General features: G+C 40.7%; 1 protein-coding gene across 3 annotated transcripts in view; it reads left to right on the top strand.

The window, feature by feature from the left end:
- The first annotated feature begins 7,322 nt into the window (after nt 1-7,322).
- Nucleotides 7,323-17,210, top strand: part of LOC147030776 (SPRY domain-containing protein 3-like) — a 61,152-nt gene continuing 51,264 nt past the window's right edge. For 2 of the 3 annotated variants that reach the window (XM_085875192.1, XM_085875191.1), the window contains exon 1: nt 7,323-7,476. The gene's annotated coding sequence lies outside the window, so the exon portion shown is untranslated. The remainder of the gene's footprint in view (nt 7,477-17,210) is intronic. The other variant, XM_085875190.1, reaches the window with a different exon arrangement.

Raw genomic sequence — 17,210 nt, 5'->3', positions numbered from 1 at the left:
TGTGCCAATTAGGGTGCAGTGGCACTGCACCGAGAATGCATGCTCATACCAACACCCCATTTTGTGCCACAGTACTAGATATTTTCTAAAGTATTAACAATCTGATTCCAGTCCTGTATAATCACTTTACTCTGCAGGAAATGTTAGGTTTTTGCAAGAACTTGAACAATGACTTCCTGAATAATTAATTTTTAACGAACATCATGTGAAAGGACATGATGTTTTAACGAACATAATGTGTTTCGGATTGCATGAAAAACTAGAATGGCATTCTTCAACGTCACAATGGTACCAGATATGTTATGGTACCCACACTATTACATCATTATAAATACTTGTATCAAGTTTGATTTCAATCCCTGAACCCAGATTCAAAATTTTAAATAATTCTGGCTGCCAGAGTGTGCGTCCGATCAGGTTTAAATTTAAAACATATATTCGCCATGACTACTTGATCATAACTGTGATGTTTCACGTCGATTGGTGAAGCAGTTGAAGAGAAAGAATTTTTTTAAGATTTTCGTTCAACCCAATATGGCTGCCAGACCATGTGACCTATTAATTATTTGTGAACACTCTGGTATCCCCAAGGCTTGGCGAACATGTGGGTTCAGTTTCCCCTCGATCTGTCAAGCCATTCTGGAGAAGAAGATTTTTGAAGGTTTATTCTTCAAAAAAAAAAAGCTGCCAAACCATGTGGACTTTGACATCATAGGTGGAAAACTTTTTGTTCCTATTGGATAGGTGATCACACATGTAAATTTTTGCCTTGATCTGTTCAGCTGTTTCAGAAAAGAAGATTTTTTTGTAGGTTTTTTTGAATGACATCATAACAAAGCCACCTATAACATCATCAAAAAACATCAAACTTGTTTCCTATTTATGTACCTCAACTTGTACCTCACATGTACCAAGTTTCAATTTTTTCCATTGAGAGGTTTCGGAGATACAGAGGTCCAAAGTTTTTCCTTTTTTCCAACATGGCTGCCACACCACGTAACCTACGACATCATGATTCTTATTAAAACATAATTCATGACTAACATGAGTAGTCGCACCGATGGTGAAAATTTTGTGTCAATCGGATATACGGTTGCAGATAAAACAGAATATTTGCATGGGCGGACGTACAACCTGAAACATAATGCCACCGGCGATTTCGTCAGCAGAGGCATAAAAACAAGAACGGCACTCAGTAGAGCACACACCTCCGCCAGGCTGAACAGTTTATGTTTTGTATTCCACTGATGGGATGGATCTGGATCCGGACCTGAACCAAAATCGAATTGGCTTGTTCTTGCCACCGAACCAAACCATCCACCTTGTTTTGTCAAAACTCATCCACAACTTTTTGAAAATATGCCATATCTCGTTTTTAGCACTATTTCTCAATGGTGAAGAATCACTAACATATATATATATATATATATATATTTTTAATTTTTGTGTCGGATCCAGTTTTTCACCAAAATCGAATCGGTTCAACCTTGTGACACACCCAGCCTGTCCACCAAATTTCGTCCAAATCAATCTCTAACTTTTTGAGATATCTCACTCTCAGACAAACAATCAGACAGGAGTGAAAACATAATCTCCATCCACCTTCGGTGGCAGAGGTAAAAAAAAAATACAAACTTAGTTTGCTGTGGTTAATTTAGGTCACTTGCAATCATTTGTTGATAAGTGTAGAATATGTGTTCTTGTCAATTTCCATTTGCACAAACATGCCTTGGATTTATGGACCTTTCATTTGTCTTTGATGTGGCGTGGAACAAAAACTCTGTTTGAATAAGTAATCCAAATACAGTTGAAACTCAGTTTGTTTTGCAAATGTAAGACTTCTAATGAATTTAAAAATAGGACTGCATGTCCTGAAGCATATCCCCTTAGTCTATGATTTTTTTAAATGCCGAGAACAAACTTTGGTACATCGTGGGTGATGAAGGTTGTGGTCAAGTTTCATAAAATTGTGTGTGTGGTTTCAGAGAAGAGAGCAAAGACCTATTTTGGGGGGTAAACCCCCCCCCTCTGTCGACGCCCTTAATGAAAGCAGATTTTGATGCGGTTGATACACCTTCGTTAGGCATCAGATATGTAGGTTGTGGCCAAGTTTCATCAAAATCGTTTGTTTGGTTCAAGCGATAATGACTGAAGTGTTTACTGACGACTGACTGACTCACTCACTCACTCACTCAATCACCCACGGACACTACTCGGTCGCATAAGCTCACTGGACTAAAGTCCAGATGAGCTAATAACACGTGGGTTGACAAACAAATCTCTGTTCTGAGAATATACATTTTTTTTTTTTTTTAAGCTCGAAGAAAGATTACAGAAATCGCTATCGAGAGATTAACTGTTTTTACAGGTGTTTTAAATCACATTGTTGGCATTAAAACTGTAGGATGGAAAGCATGTCCATCCTCTCTATCATCAAAAATGGCAGCGAAGCAGATTCTGCTTATGATAGGGCACACTGCCTTAACTTTGTCTTTCCTTATAAAGTACAAGACCCCAAACCATCACTCAATTTCCATACCTTTACCCAATTGCCCCCACCTTCCACATATGCTTCCACTGTGCCATGAACTCTGTTAACATTGCATCTATGGATTTTGAAAAGTTTTTGGCTGGCCTGAGATTCACTTCTGATTCAGGCTTGGACACTATCGATGCCCAGGTTCTCAAATCTTCCACATTTTAATTGGCACCTTCTCTGTCTGCCCTCTTCAAGCGGTCCTTCACACTGGCTGCTGACTTTTTTGCATCTATCCTTGCTTTTCCAAAGCTCTCTGTCTGTGATGATGAAGGCCACGACATGCCTGCTTGCAGATTCTCTCTGCCTTCACAAAACAATGCAGGAATCTTCTCAACTGCTTTATTGAGAGAGGCTGTTGCACCCCAAGGCAGAAATCCTGGTGTTGAGATTCCTTAAAATGCATGCATCTCAACAAGGCAGAAGTGCCATATTGTATCTCCATCAATGATCTCAATGACTTGCTGGAAAATCACTTTTGGCATTTTGCTGATGATTCCACTTTATTCTGATTGGTCTTTCATCCATGACAGAAATTGCTTCCATAACAACAGACTTATAAAAAATCAGAAGTTGGGTTAATAACTGGAATATGACCTATAATGCAAGGTATTCCTCACATCCTGACCTTGTCCCACAGGAAGCACCATCATGCCAATCCTATTTCCTGCTTCTCCGAGCAACCTTTGGAAGAACTTCAGAATTTCAAACTCCAGGAACTAACCATCAGCCCTGATTTCTGTTCGGCAGACTGAATTTCCAGACTGGCATCGAAGGACACCTGAATGTTGAGCTGTATCCTTAAAGTCAAGTCCTTCATTGCTAACTCCTTCAAGTTCATTTTACAGCCTACAAAGCATATGTACCGACCACAGTAGAAGATTTCTGTCCGTTATGGGTCAGAGCCATTATATCCTACCGTCTACTCCTGGATACTGAAGAGATAAAAATAATTAATATCATTGGCATTACCCATCCACAATCCAAAACCATGATCCTTTCTCACCCTGTAAAATCAGCCCACCCCACCCCTAAATTTCCAGTTTTTCCTTCCAGAGTTTGCTTCTGTCTCCATATTGTCCTTCCCCCACATTCTTCAATACCCCTCATCCTTATCTGCATCGCTTGTTTGTCCCTCTCCATCTATTTTATCCCATGGTCCTATGTTGGTGTTTCCCCGTTCTCTCTCTACTGTTCCTTTTGTGCTGTTCCATCCTGATCCATTCTGTGTTCTAGCTCTTCCACAAGCCTTGATTTTACATACAAGAAAAAATAAATCTGCATATCAGGGCCAACTTGGATGTGTAAATCTTCATTAAATTTAGTAGGAAGTAGTTGTACTCCATAGTACAAAATTGTTCAGCTTGTTTGACTTTGAGGAGGTAAGAGGCTTTAAAGAAATATAAATAAGGCACAGCTGATAATGTGCAATTGATGTCTGACTTTGGAGGTCGCAATTATCATTCGGTCATTCTGTAACATCAATTGATACCAGGGCCAGAGCTGTAATAACTGAATCCTTCATGACATAATGACCAGAAGATGACAGAGTGCGGATTATAAAGTTTGGTGCCTTTCGATGAATACAAAATGATTGTAAGAACATGTTTCCTGCTTGGAAAGAGCAAATTTTTATTTCTTAATTGGCAAACAAATATGAAGCTGGATTTTGAATTGCTTGCTTGAGCATAAAAAGAGTGTATTCAGCAGGTATAAGAAGCACAGGTAGATGCAGCTGTTATTTTGACTTTGAAAGGGCTGTGAAAGATTTTACTTTTTGGTGTTATTTTGCATTACAAAGAAATGAATGAACTATTTGCATTTTTTTTTTTTTGCTTCATACAATCAAAAGCACTGCTCACGCTTGAGCAAATGAGCAACCCAGACCTTATCAAATTGGACTCTGTTTAGCTTCCTTAAGTTGGCAAGTGTCCACAGCAATGCAGACGAAAATCACTCGTGCAACCAAATAAATCCAAGTATGTCGATCTCTAATCCTGTACTTTCAGCTTTGTGGTGACCAGGGATGGAAACTTACTCCCTGAGATCTTAAACAGGTAAACTGAAAGCAAAAATCTGTTACCACTTTTCTGCTTTCTGGCAATTATTATTATTCTAGATGTCAGAGTTGCACCATCATGCAGACATCCAAATCAAATGTGGAATATACACACATTAAGTACAACAATATGTCTATCATTTCTTCATTCAAATGTGATGCAGTGCAGAGCGTTTTCCATTTCTTTTTGAAGAAAAGAAGAGCTTTACCAAATTCCAAGCTGCACATCTTGAAACAGCAGAGGAAGCTCAGCTCAAACAATTTTTGGGCCTTCTTGAAGTTCACTCAAATGGCACTTTGAAGCAGAACACACCAGGTTTTGTGGAACTATGTGGTTTAATGGTTAGCTCAAATCCTTCCCTGTGATGTACTTGTGGTTAGCTCAGCAGCCACAGGGGTTGAAAATATGTGCATTGGGCAGCTGGCTATCACTGTTTCTCCTGGGATAGTCGTGACATGTGGAAAGCACTTGTGCTTGTTCAGACAGTAATTGCACAATCTCTTATCCAGCTGTGTATCTGCAGCCTGACAGCTGCCATGGTAGACACCTGTCATGAATCTTGGCCGTCTCTCACCGTGTGACGTATCTGTGTGTGCAACATGTGGTCCATCATTCTGCAAGAACTTTAATTTCTGTCCTGATAATTAAGTGCATTATACCACTGAGAAAATGGGATTGTAATTTTACCAGTGAGCAATCGTTGATTTTTTTTTTTTTGGAATCATTGTAATTGCGGGCTTGCAATGCCCTGCAGCACGCAAACATAATTGGACTACAATCCAATTTCATCCAAGAGGTGCTTGGAGTGAATTGGATTGGAAATCTGGGAATTATTACATCTCCTTGAGCCAGTATTTAGCTCTTCCTTGCTAAGTCCTCACCCATGCAATGCTAACAGGCCAAATTATTCTGAAATCTATTTCTGAATTCCCACTGAAGCACAAGCATATCATATGCTTTCCCCTTGTGCCTTGTGGAACGCTTTCCCTGCCAGCTTGTGTCATAAAGACAAAACTTCCTGGATTTCTAAATGCTGATGCTTCTGCCACTAAACACTTAACCAAAGCAGACCATAAGTGTGAATGATTTTATCTTGCAAGCATGCTGGCCCATCTCGTTAATAACGGAAATTAGATATATTGGTGGGAGGTGGGAGCAGGGAGATGGAGATTCATTTGCACTGAAATGAGATGCATTTGTCAGTAATGATTTGATCACTTGATATTCCTGGTATCATTGTTTGCACATACAGACAGGACAGTGAAATTATATCAAGTGTGAATTCTGCATAATGCCTCAAAAAACATCATTGCAGTTATTGCTGTACAAGAATGTCTCGATCAGTATGTAAGCTTGAAACACTAAATACAATTTTCCTATCAGATTTGAACTTCTCATGGTCTGCCGATGCGAGTGCATTTTAGTTATCTTGACAAAAATAATGAACTCGTAATTTAAGTTAATCGCTGTCGAGCAGCTTTGAAGTAGAGTGAGTAATGCCTTTGTTGCCTTGTCCTCACTGGTGTGGAATTGCTTCTCAAATCCCTTGGTTGGTCAGATCAGAAATTACAACGTCTTTAAATGGAGCAGCAACTTGTTCAGGATTGGTTGTTATCAAAGGTTAAGTTCACAACTTATTATGAGCACTCTGATGCTCTGTCGGGATTATGAGCCTTCGCTACCAACCACCACCACCAATTGCTGGTCAAAGCCAGCTTCCTGAATCACACAACTAAATGAAGCACAAACTTAGCTTTTATATTTCTGGTGAAAAAAACATGATAACACTGGATTTATCAGTCTTGAAGGTTCCTGATATGAAGATTCTTCTCAACTGCGATTTATGATGACTCATTTATCTAAGTTGTTATGCAGTCAATTTTCCACATTTTGCACCATCAGCTGGAAACATTACCCTCACTTAGACAATGGTCCTTATTATTGTAGCATTACATCATCACACAGGGGTGAGTTACTTGTCCTGTAGAGATTAATAATATTATGTTTCCTTCCAAGGAACTTTAACATAGGAGGAGGCCACTAGGCCCATCAGGCCCATCAAAACCAGCACTGTAGTATTGCCAACTTATGGTTGTTTTGTCCGAGCTCTTTCATTTTAAACGCTGAACATCAAGCAAGGAAGCAGCACGTACCATTTTTAAAGACTTTGTTTATGACTTGAATGGGGGTCCAACCACCAACCTCCATACTCAGAGGGGACTCTCTAACCATTGGAGGTTGTTTGCCATTGCACCACACACCTTTCCTTGCCAGAACCTATCAAGGACTTCACAACTTGAGATTAGGGATGAGATGCTTTGCTAAATTTGTCATGCAAAAAAACATCAGATAAATTACAAATTGTTTTTTTTATATTTATTTTTCATTTACGAGATGTTTTGCAATTTCATCTTTATAAAGGACACAACCACATAACGTGATTTTATTTTTCTCTTATACTCACATTTTCTTTCATTGATTGCTTCTTACTTTCTGCACTATTAATTTGGTGTGCCCGAGTTAAAGTATTTGTTGGTTATAAAAAGATTGTTGCTGAATGTTAAAGCCAAACATTTGTCTCAATATGCAGACAGAAGAATGTGAGGCCCCAAAGCTCTCAGCATATTTGTCAGATGCTGAGTTACAGTCATAAAAATCAAAACAAATATTAAACAAGCTGTGCCCAGACAATTAATTCTGAAAAGGTCAATGTCAAAATGAGATTGCAACAACGTGTTGGTGACCGTTTGCATTTGTGTACTTTATTTTGTTTATTGGTGCTATCTTGATAATTTTTTCCCCTTCCAAATGTCTGCTTTCAGGACTATCCCAAACACAGACATCCTGGTTGGAATCGAGGCTCTATTGCTTACCATGCAGGTATGTCCCAAAAGATGCAAAACACAAGGGCATTATATACTTTGCACATTTCAAAATGTGCACTTTGCAATATTTCAGCTTTCTACGACACCCGGAAGGTACCGATCTCTTTAACATCAGTCAGTGAGTCAATGAATCAGTGAATCTGTCAATCAGTCATTGGTTAGAAAGAGCCTTATATATATATATATATATATATATATATATATATATATATATATATATATATATATATATATATATATATATATATATATATATATATATATTTGCGTCAGGAAGGGCATCCGGCGTAAAACATGTGCCAAATCACTATGCGGATCATACGGATGATCCGCTGTGGCGACCCCTAACGGGAGCAGCCGAAAGAAGAAGAAGATATATATATATATATATATATATATATATATATATATATATATATATATATATATATATATATATATATATATATATATATATATATATATATATATATATGTAGTTTACAGTGCCTACAGAAAGTCTACACCCCCTTTCAATTTTTTTACATTTTGTTGCTTTATAGCCTGGAATTAAATTGCATTAAATCAGACTTTTTCTACCTTTGTTTACACATCGTAACCAACAACTTCCAGGTGAAAACAAATTCTACAAATTTCAGAAAATTCATTGAAAATACAAAACTAGAATATCTTGGTTGGATAAGTGTCCACCCCACTGAGTTAATACTTGGAAGAAGCACCTTGATGGCAGCTACAGCTGTGAGTCTATTGGGATAGGTCCCTACTAACTTTGCACACCTAAATTGGGCAATATTTGATTATTTTCGTGAATAAAACTGTTCAAGCTCAGTCATGTTGTGTCGGGAGCGTTGATGGACAGCAATCTTCAAGTCATGCCATGGATCTTTAATTGGATTTTGGTCAGGGCTCTGACTGGGCCACTCAAGGACATTTATCTTTCTGTTCCTTAAGGCCCGGTCACACCTTGACGTTTTAGCCAGCGATGGCAACGCATTAAAATGTATGTAAAACGCTGGCTGACGTTGAACTTTTAATGTTTTTTTTTTTTAAGATTCGGACGTATTCATAACGAGTTGGTCGTATGCATAACATATTAGTAATGGACACAGAACGTTTCATTGTGTTATAGATAACTTATACCAACGAATGCTGAACCTGTTGTCGGCCTACACAACCGATGCCCAACGATAGTCTAACTTCGGCATAGCGCGTTGCACGCATCGCCGACGATGTCGTGACGTAGCCTATTAAAAGGCTGAAGCACAACGATTCGAATCATAACTGCCGTAGAAATGGAAGTGTCAACATCGCGGTCACACCTTGGCGATCTTGCCAGCGTATGCCGACCTAAGAAAAATGTGTCTAAAACGTTGGGGGCACGTCAAATACGGTATGAGTAAGTTTGGTATACGTGAGTACAATGCTAAAGTACGCTATCATACGTCGTAGTAAGTAGAGTACGTCAAGAAATTTTAAACATGTTCAAAATTTTACGACGTACTCGGCGTATGACACACGTTCCGCATGCGATGGGGATAAGTTTTACACACGATATGCGGACGCTTACACACGTCCACAAAGGCTACTTATAAGCTACTCATAAGTCGAAACACGTCGCGGTAATGTCTTTTTTACGCGAAACTTATTTCTAACTTATGTTTGACGTGCTTTGAACCAATTCTTTACGTAGTCCCAACACATATCGACCTATGTAGACGTATTCCAATGACGTCTTCCGGTCGACAAAAAAAAAAAATGAACGTGTTTCTAGGTTACAACTGCCATATAAAGACGTGTTCCCAGCGGTTTTGGGAATTGGTATATAAAAATTATGCTCATAAAAGGGGAACCCAACAGTGTTTTCGAGTCCTTTTTGAGTCGATGTCCATGTCAGCAGTAACAGTATCAGTATCAGTATCAGTATTAGTATTAGTAGTAGTTTGTTCATGTTGGCAGTAGTAGGTGAGTGTGAGGGGGAGGGTGTGAGTTATGATGGATCCTCCTTGCGTCCGCGTGTCCACGGGTAGGTTCATCGGCTGCCACTCAACGATTTAAATGGCTGCATCTCCACTATTGAAAGTAGACGCTTTCGCTCAACAATTGGATTTTTTTTACACTCAACGACTTTTAAACGGTACCACTCAGCTATTTTCATTGTTTACAATGAACGATTTAAATTGCTGTCACTCGCCTTTGTTTTTTGACGCTGGCGCTCGGAAATTTTAATTGTTTCTATTGAACGTGCTAAATCGCTCAAACCCCACTATTGAAAGTAGACGCTTGCGCTCAACAATTGGATTTTTTTTACACTCAACGACTTTTAAACGGTACCACTCAACTATTTTCATTGTTTACAATGAACGATTTAAATTGCTGTCACTCGCCTTTGTTTTTTGACGCTGGGGTTTTGAAATTTGAAGCGTTTCTTCTGAACGTGTTAAAACGCTCAAACTCGACTATTTTAAATAGACGCTGCCGATGGACAATTGGAATCATAGCCAAGCTAGACATCGAAGTGTGAACATCCTCGTCATGCCGAAGAAAAGTTTGAAGAATGCTGCAAATAAGTGTCCTGGCCGTGGCCGTGGACGCTGACGCAAGGACGATCCATTATACCGACGTCTTTCAGCCTATTAGTAACTTAAAAGTAACGTCTGTCGATGTGTGGCAACGATTGCGTAACGTGCCAACAACACGTTAATCATAGGTTAGAAATAAGTTTCGGGTACACTAAACATTACCTTGGCGTGTCTCAACTTATGATTAACTTACAAGTAGCATGTGTTGACGTCTGTCAACAATCGCAGACCGTGCATACAACTTGTGGCCAGCGTAGCAGAATGTGTGAGTCATACGCCGGCATACGTCGTGAAATTTCAAGCATGAAAAAATTTGAGGACAACCGAAAAGTACAACGTTTAAAGCCAGCGTACAACGACGTATGGCAGTGTTTTTCAGCGTGCTCTCAATGTTATCAAAACTTACCCATAACGTATTCAACGTGTGCCAGCGTTTTAGAAAAAAAATTAAAAAATCGGCATACGTTGGCTAAAACGTCAAGGTGTGACCGGGCCTTTAGCCACTCCAGTGTAGCTTTGGCTGGGTGCTTCCGATCATTGTGAGACCGTGAGGAGAGACACGGAAACCTTCCAGTTTTTGAAACCAACGGGTTTATTTCCCGAACCACAAACAATAAAAAGAACGAGGGATGATGTTATCATGAGGTGATGATGGCGTGTTGGGAGGAAGGGGATACAATTAATAAATAATTATATACAATGAGAATATAAATGAATCTAAAGAAACTAAGGCACCTCATTCTAGACCCAGTCACAGATGGGGGAAAGGGACCAAAAAAACTGGTGGACTCAGCTCTGGTGGCAGCAGGGCCGAGCAGGCAATGAAAAGCGACGAGGAGGAAATGAAGGCACACAGGCAGATCGACGAACGGGCTCTGGGCGATGATGAGGAGACGAAGCAACAGGCAGATGAAACGGTTACAGGGTGATGAAAATAGGCAGGCAGGACGACCTCCTTAATGCTCAGACTCGATTCTCTTCAACAGTCTTTTTCCCTGTCGTGTTCCCTGTTCTCTTAAGAACAACTCTTTCGTCCCCGACTTCCAACTGCCCGATTCGCTCCTCCCTCTTCTCCCCGGGCAATGCTCCACCCCCTTGGGAGGCATCTATCTATCACTCCGCCACTCACTTCCATGCAGAGTCTCCCAGCGCCCCCCGGTTGAGGTTGACAGAGGTTATACGCGGAATTTCCTGAACCATAATCCCTGACTATTACTACGCACCGCCCCCTGTGTGCTGCACATTCATACAGGACAATCGTTTAGCTAACATTTCCCTCCTTATACATTGAGATGGATAATTACTCTTACACGGACCATGCTACTCTATACATTCCTTTCTGCTCTATGGTGATATCTAACCCCCCCCCCCCCCAACAATTGTAACAATATGTATAATATGTCATGCATAACGTGTGTATATAACATGTGCAATATGTCACAGATCATGTGTGTATATAACAATATGTATAGCATGTAAAAATCAAGATTCATGTCTGTGTGTATACGCCACTGCCACTGCTCATCATCTCCACTCATGAGTTTCTGAGGCTCAATGGAGCCTCCCCTGGTCCCGAAGCATCCATCTTCACCATAGCAAGGAACTGTGACTCATGGACCAAGCTGCCTCCTTATCCGTGCTGCACCTCTCCCCCCCACCTTCCATCCCTGAAGTGGCGAAAATGTAGATCTGCATGACCTCCCCGACGATGTAGATGTATATCGACTTCCCAATGTAAATCCACGTGACCTCCCCAACGATGTACCGTTACAATGTATATCTCCCGATGTAGATCGATGCGATGTAGATCGACCTCCCATGTGGCCTCGGGTGTACACCCAGTCTTGGTCTCTTCCCTCTCTGTCCCACCTTGTCCCGGTCTCACCCCTCCTTGATGGGACATAATCAGCAAACCCCACCAAGTCGCAAGGCAAGGCGAGGGTGCCAGACCATGTCTTATATGCATATCGATTGGCTCATCTCCGGGCACAACGTGTGGAGCTCCTTGCCCCATCGAAGGTGCTGTTCATGGCTTGGTTATCACACCATTGTGTTCAGCATGGTGCTCGATACCACAAAACTTGGTCTCTCTCATCCTCAACAGCCGGAATTTTGCAAGAGGGAGTTCGCAAAATTGCGGGCCTTCTCACCCGGCAGCACAGGTCAACAAGTCCCACCAAGCTGCAGGGCCAGGACGCATCATAAACGCATGTCGGATGGTGTGATACCAGGTGCCTCGTGCACATCTCGTCCATGTAAACTTCCGTTTTCGACTTGGTCCTCACTACCCTCAACAATGATGTACCCGATGCGGCTCCCAGTCTCCTCTGTCCCAGGCGATACAGAGGCGACGTGAGCAGCAAATCAAGCCACCTCCCTCCCACCACCATTGTGTGTGTGTGTGTGTGTGTGTGTGTGTGTGTGTGTGTGTGTGTGTGTGTGTGTGTGTGTGTGTGTGTGTGTATTTCTAAGCGTGGTGTTGGCTTAACAGTTAAGGTGGCTGGCTTAAGATCTTAGGGTATTGAGTTTGAGCCCCTGTCGTTCCATTGCATGACACCAGGTGGGCTGGCACATCCTGTCATCCTTCCTAGGTTGGCAAAATTAGTACCAGCTTACTGGAAACAGAGGGAACTGCATCAATGCCACACCCACGCTCCCAGCAAAAATGCAACTTGCAACCAGCCACAGGCTCCAAACAAAATAATAATAATGCTTTATTTCATGTTCTTAATAATTATTTGATTCATGAAAATAAATATTGCAAAAACAATGCACAAACATGTAAATTAAGAGTACAGTTTGGACAAATTTTAAAGTTGAAGCCCTTCACCCTATTTTCCCCATTACCCCCTAAGTTTGCGGATTTGCAGTTCATGGGGATTTTCAAGAATGTAACCCACACGAATGGCAAGGCCCTCCTACGTGTACTTTAGCATTGCGTGGGGTATCGTGTTCTATGAACGCTTAGTTATGGTTTGTCTTGAATTAAGCTTCAGTATCAATAAATACTTAGACACTCAGTTAATAATTCTAAATCTTTCACAGTAATTGTATCTGATAAAGGTATCATGAGGTATTATGATTGTTCTTGAAAAGGTGACCTTTTTTTTTTTTGTACACATAGTCGAGGCTCTTGGATGACCTCAGACACAGAATGGGTCAGGATGCAACATAACAAAAGGAACAGGAAGAGAAGGAGGAAATGCCAACAGTAGGGTGGAGGGAGAAAATAGACTAAGACGGACAAACAAGGGATGTGGGTATTTATGAGGGATAGGGGAAAATGCAAGGGGTGTACAAGGTGGATACAGAAGCAAAATTTTGGAAGGGTGGAGGTGGTTTAATGGGAATATAAAAAAATTATGGTTTGGAAGGGGGATGGTCTGAGATGGTGATGAGCAGCTGTCTTGAAAACCTGGAGGGAAGAATGAGATTGAAGAGAATGTGGAAGTTGTTTCCACAGGGTGGAAAAAAGCTGACCAAGTCAGTGGAGGTGAGCAGTGTTTTTGGGTTTTGCTAGCTTCACTAAGAGTGGGTTGCTGCTGGATCAACATGCGTCCTGCAAGTACCTAGGTGGGGACAAAGCATGGAGAGAGCACAGAGTGCATGAACAGAAAGGAGGTGAAAGAAAACAGAGCCCACCAACCTGTCTGCAATGACAAAGTGATAGGCCAATAGACAGCTTAATCGCAAGAGATTCCAATGATCTTGAAGGCCTTGGTTTCCATGTTATCAAGCTGAATAAGGTGTTAGTGTGCCAGCCGAGAGGGAAGAGCGGTATTCCATGAAGCTATGGATGAAGACCTAAGGTGGATAGTCGTTCAGGTGTGCCAAGGTAGGATTTTGTACAATGGAGGATGCCCAGTGTCTGGCTTCGGAGGCCAACTTTAAAATGACCTGCCAAAGCGAGATCATGGCTGAAAGTGAGACCCAAGCATTTGAGTAACTGAACTTCTTTGAGAGGGTTGTTGAGAAAGTAGACGGGAGGGTTGTGGTATGGTCCTTTGGAGAGCGAGAGTGAGTGTGTTGGATTTTTCAGGCTTAAAAGACATATTCCAAGTAGTTGAACAGTTGGTGATTTTTCAAGGTCTGAAGAGACGGAAGAGGCTGCTGTCTGCCTGTCTCTCGGAAGGATGAGTGATGTCATGGCAGAGAGTGGTGTCATCAGCAAAGAGATAAAGAGGATTTTTTTAGAGAGTCAGAGAGATCATTGATGAAGATTTCGAATAGGATGGGGCCTCAAACACTGCATTGGGGTACTGCAGCCTTGACAGGAAGACGAGAAGAAAGGATTTTTTGAGAGCCACATGTTGTCTACAAGAGTGGAGGAAGTCAGCAATCCAAGAGTGGAGTTTCCTTGGATTCCATATGCAGACAGTTTGGAGAGCAAGGTGGGATGCCAGACTGTATCGAAAGCTCAAGAAGAAGCAGCATTTCCAAGGTAGAGTGACCTTGTCTGAGTCCGAATTGATGATCTGAGATTTGGTTGTTGGAGAAAAGAAATGATTTTATGTCAACTGTAATGATGGATTCCATGGTCTTGCTGATGATTGGAAGTCAACAAATTAGTCTGTAGTTAAGTTGATCTGTTTTTGCACCTTCTGATGTAATGCAGTGTGTTGGCTCACTTCCAAGCAGATGCACTCAAATAGAAGACCAAATGCTGCATTGTAGTCATCAGAAGGACCCCGAATAAGCAAAGAGCAAAGATGAAATCATCAGGAAGGACCTGGACAGGATTTGGGTTTCAACCGCTACTCCACTATCCTGAAACCCATCCAGGCACAAAGAAGTTAGCCTAACAGAAAACTTTTTGCAAGAATTAACTTCTCCTTGACAGATACATAAAGAAAGAGAGAGATAAAGAGTATAAAAATGATAAAAGAAAAGAAAATTCAAGAATTAGAATGAATAAGGAGAAATGTGAAACCGTAGAAAGAAATGTGAAAGGAACAACGAACAAAGATGTCGGGAAGAACCTAACTGTATAGATTTCAGCAGTTACTCCACAGGCTCAAACACAGCAACAGATGATGACCGATGGCAAATGATAGAGTGAAAAGGGCAGTGAGAGGAAGTGCAAGAGCAGCTGAACAGGTTTTTAGGACTCTTGAGTTGAACATCAAGTGATTTACTGACATTTGTTCTTTGGAGTTGTGGAATTACTGGCAAGAAATTGCTCATGATGCAGTTGTTTTTGAGAGGCACAGCCATTTGTCAAAATGTGCACTAATCAGAGCAAAGTGTCTGAAAAAGACCACAAAGGCAAAAAATTCTTTTGAAAAGGGGCAGTCCCATTATTCAAAGCAATGGCCCATTCTGGATAAGGCAGAGAGTCAACATGAATGATTGTGTCCATCTTATTGGTTTCGGGTGCCACATCTGCCCTCTTTACCATCATCTCCAATTCCCAATGATGGTTTTGGTGCTGTCATCTTACTTTGCACTGTCTTTGAGAGAATAATACCACCAGTGCTTTATAAACTTATATGGTGTGGAACTATGTGATAATAATATGCGGATGATGTGATAATGGACGAATTATATGATGTGGAACTTCATTGTGTAATTAACAATGTGATTTGATTTGTACTTCTACAAAATTAAAATAGCTGTTATAATATCATAACTATAGTGCTTCCTTAATGCTACTTCATCAGTGTGACACTGCTCTTCATCAGCTCTCTTTACACGATGGCCTGCTCAGTTATATCGTCACTTCCTCCTATTATTCTTTCTGAGTTCTACAAGGCCAAAAATGATGCTTAACTCTTAAAAAAGTAAATACAGGGAAGAGAGAAGCTGAAGCAAAGAGGTAGAATGAAATACGGCTATTTGGAAGGTCTCTGGAAGTATTATGTTGTAAAGGCGAATCTGTAAAAGGAAAATAAATCTGGGCATAAATCATTTTGAACGAAGAAGTATTTAACTCAACCAGCAGAGCTGAATGTTCTGATTTATTTGCGAGGCTTTGCCAGACTGAGACACAAATTCCGGGGCAGGGGGAAATTTTCCAAGTGTATGGCACTGGAAGAGTATAAGCAGTTCGTATCGAGACAAATACTCATAAGAGAAGGAAAGATACACATGCTGCAAACATTACATAACGACTTTAAAGCCATGTGTGCAGATTGGATTACTTCGTTCCGTTTTAAAATATCGAGCATATTCAAACGTGTTTTGACTGTCTTCCGGAACACCAGTTCACTGCTTTTCCATTTATGTGATTATATGCAGAGTTCTGATTTCCTGGATTATTTCCTTCCAAACTTCAGGTCCTTACGTGAAGCCATCAGAAATTCAGAGGAGAGAGATACAACAGTTCATGATGCGCCATTTTTTTCTATGTCTCAGAAATTGTAAATTCTTCAGTGTTTGTACCTGATGACCTGGTTGAAATGGTTGCACGAGTCTGGTATAATATTCCCCTACAATTGTAGTTTTGTGAAGCATATAGTCAGGTTGGATTACCCTGGCATCCCAGAAAATTAAATCTATGATCTTGCCAGTTGAACTGCACTCTCCACAGTTTTGGGTGTGAAATTTATTTGGTGGCAGTTACCCCTTGTACCTCTATTGCATGGATTTTCATTTTGTTTCAGTATCCCAGTGGTGAAGCCATGTTTTGCCACAAAGTCAGCTGGACTTGTGTCGAACAGTTAGAGAGGCTTACAAAATGATGCGAGCCATTTATGTTGATGGAAGTGCTGAGGTTTCAAGAGACCCATCTTAATTGTTGAGAACTTGAACATGCTATGTTTTCATGGATGGTGGTGAAAATGCTGCCTTGAGAAATCCCAAGTACTGTGGATATTTTGGTGACTTGCTCCATGTTCTTGCATCATGATTATTGCCTTCCCCAGGCATTATCACTTGTACGATGCCTCAATGCTGTACTTACGTTTCAGAAGATTCATAATTTATAACAACAAACTTCTAGATTAGACTCGTGAACAACAAAAAATATCAGATTAATGTTACTAATCATACGACATTTAATTTAGTGTGTGTGAACTTTTTGGGGATTTGGTCCTGCTCAAACTGAGTGAGTAAGTATACAGTACAAGGTTTAAACCCCTCTACCAATGGTTCATAGCAATACAGCTCAAACATTTTCGTGGTTTTATGCAGATTCGCAATGACAAAGTCG

Source organism: Eptatretus burgeri, chromosome 3 (genome assembly GCF_056783735.1).
Source record: "Eptatretus burgeri isolate ZD-2024b chromosome 3, Ebu_testis_v1, whole genome shotgun sequence".
Lineage (NCBI taxonomy): Eukaryota > Metazoa > Chordata > Myxini > Myxiniformes > Myxinidae > Eptatretus > Eptatretus burgeri.
The sequence above is the reverse complement of the archived record's forward strand: the minus strand, read 5'-3'. Positions and strand labels throughout refer to the sequence as shown.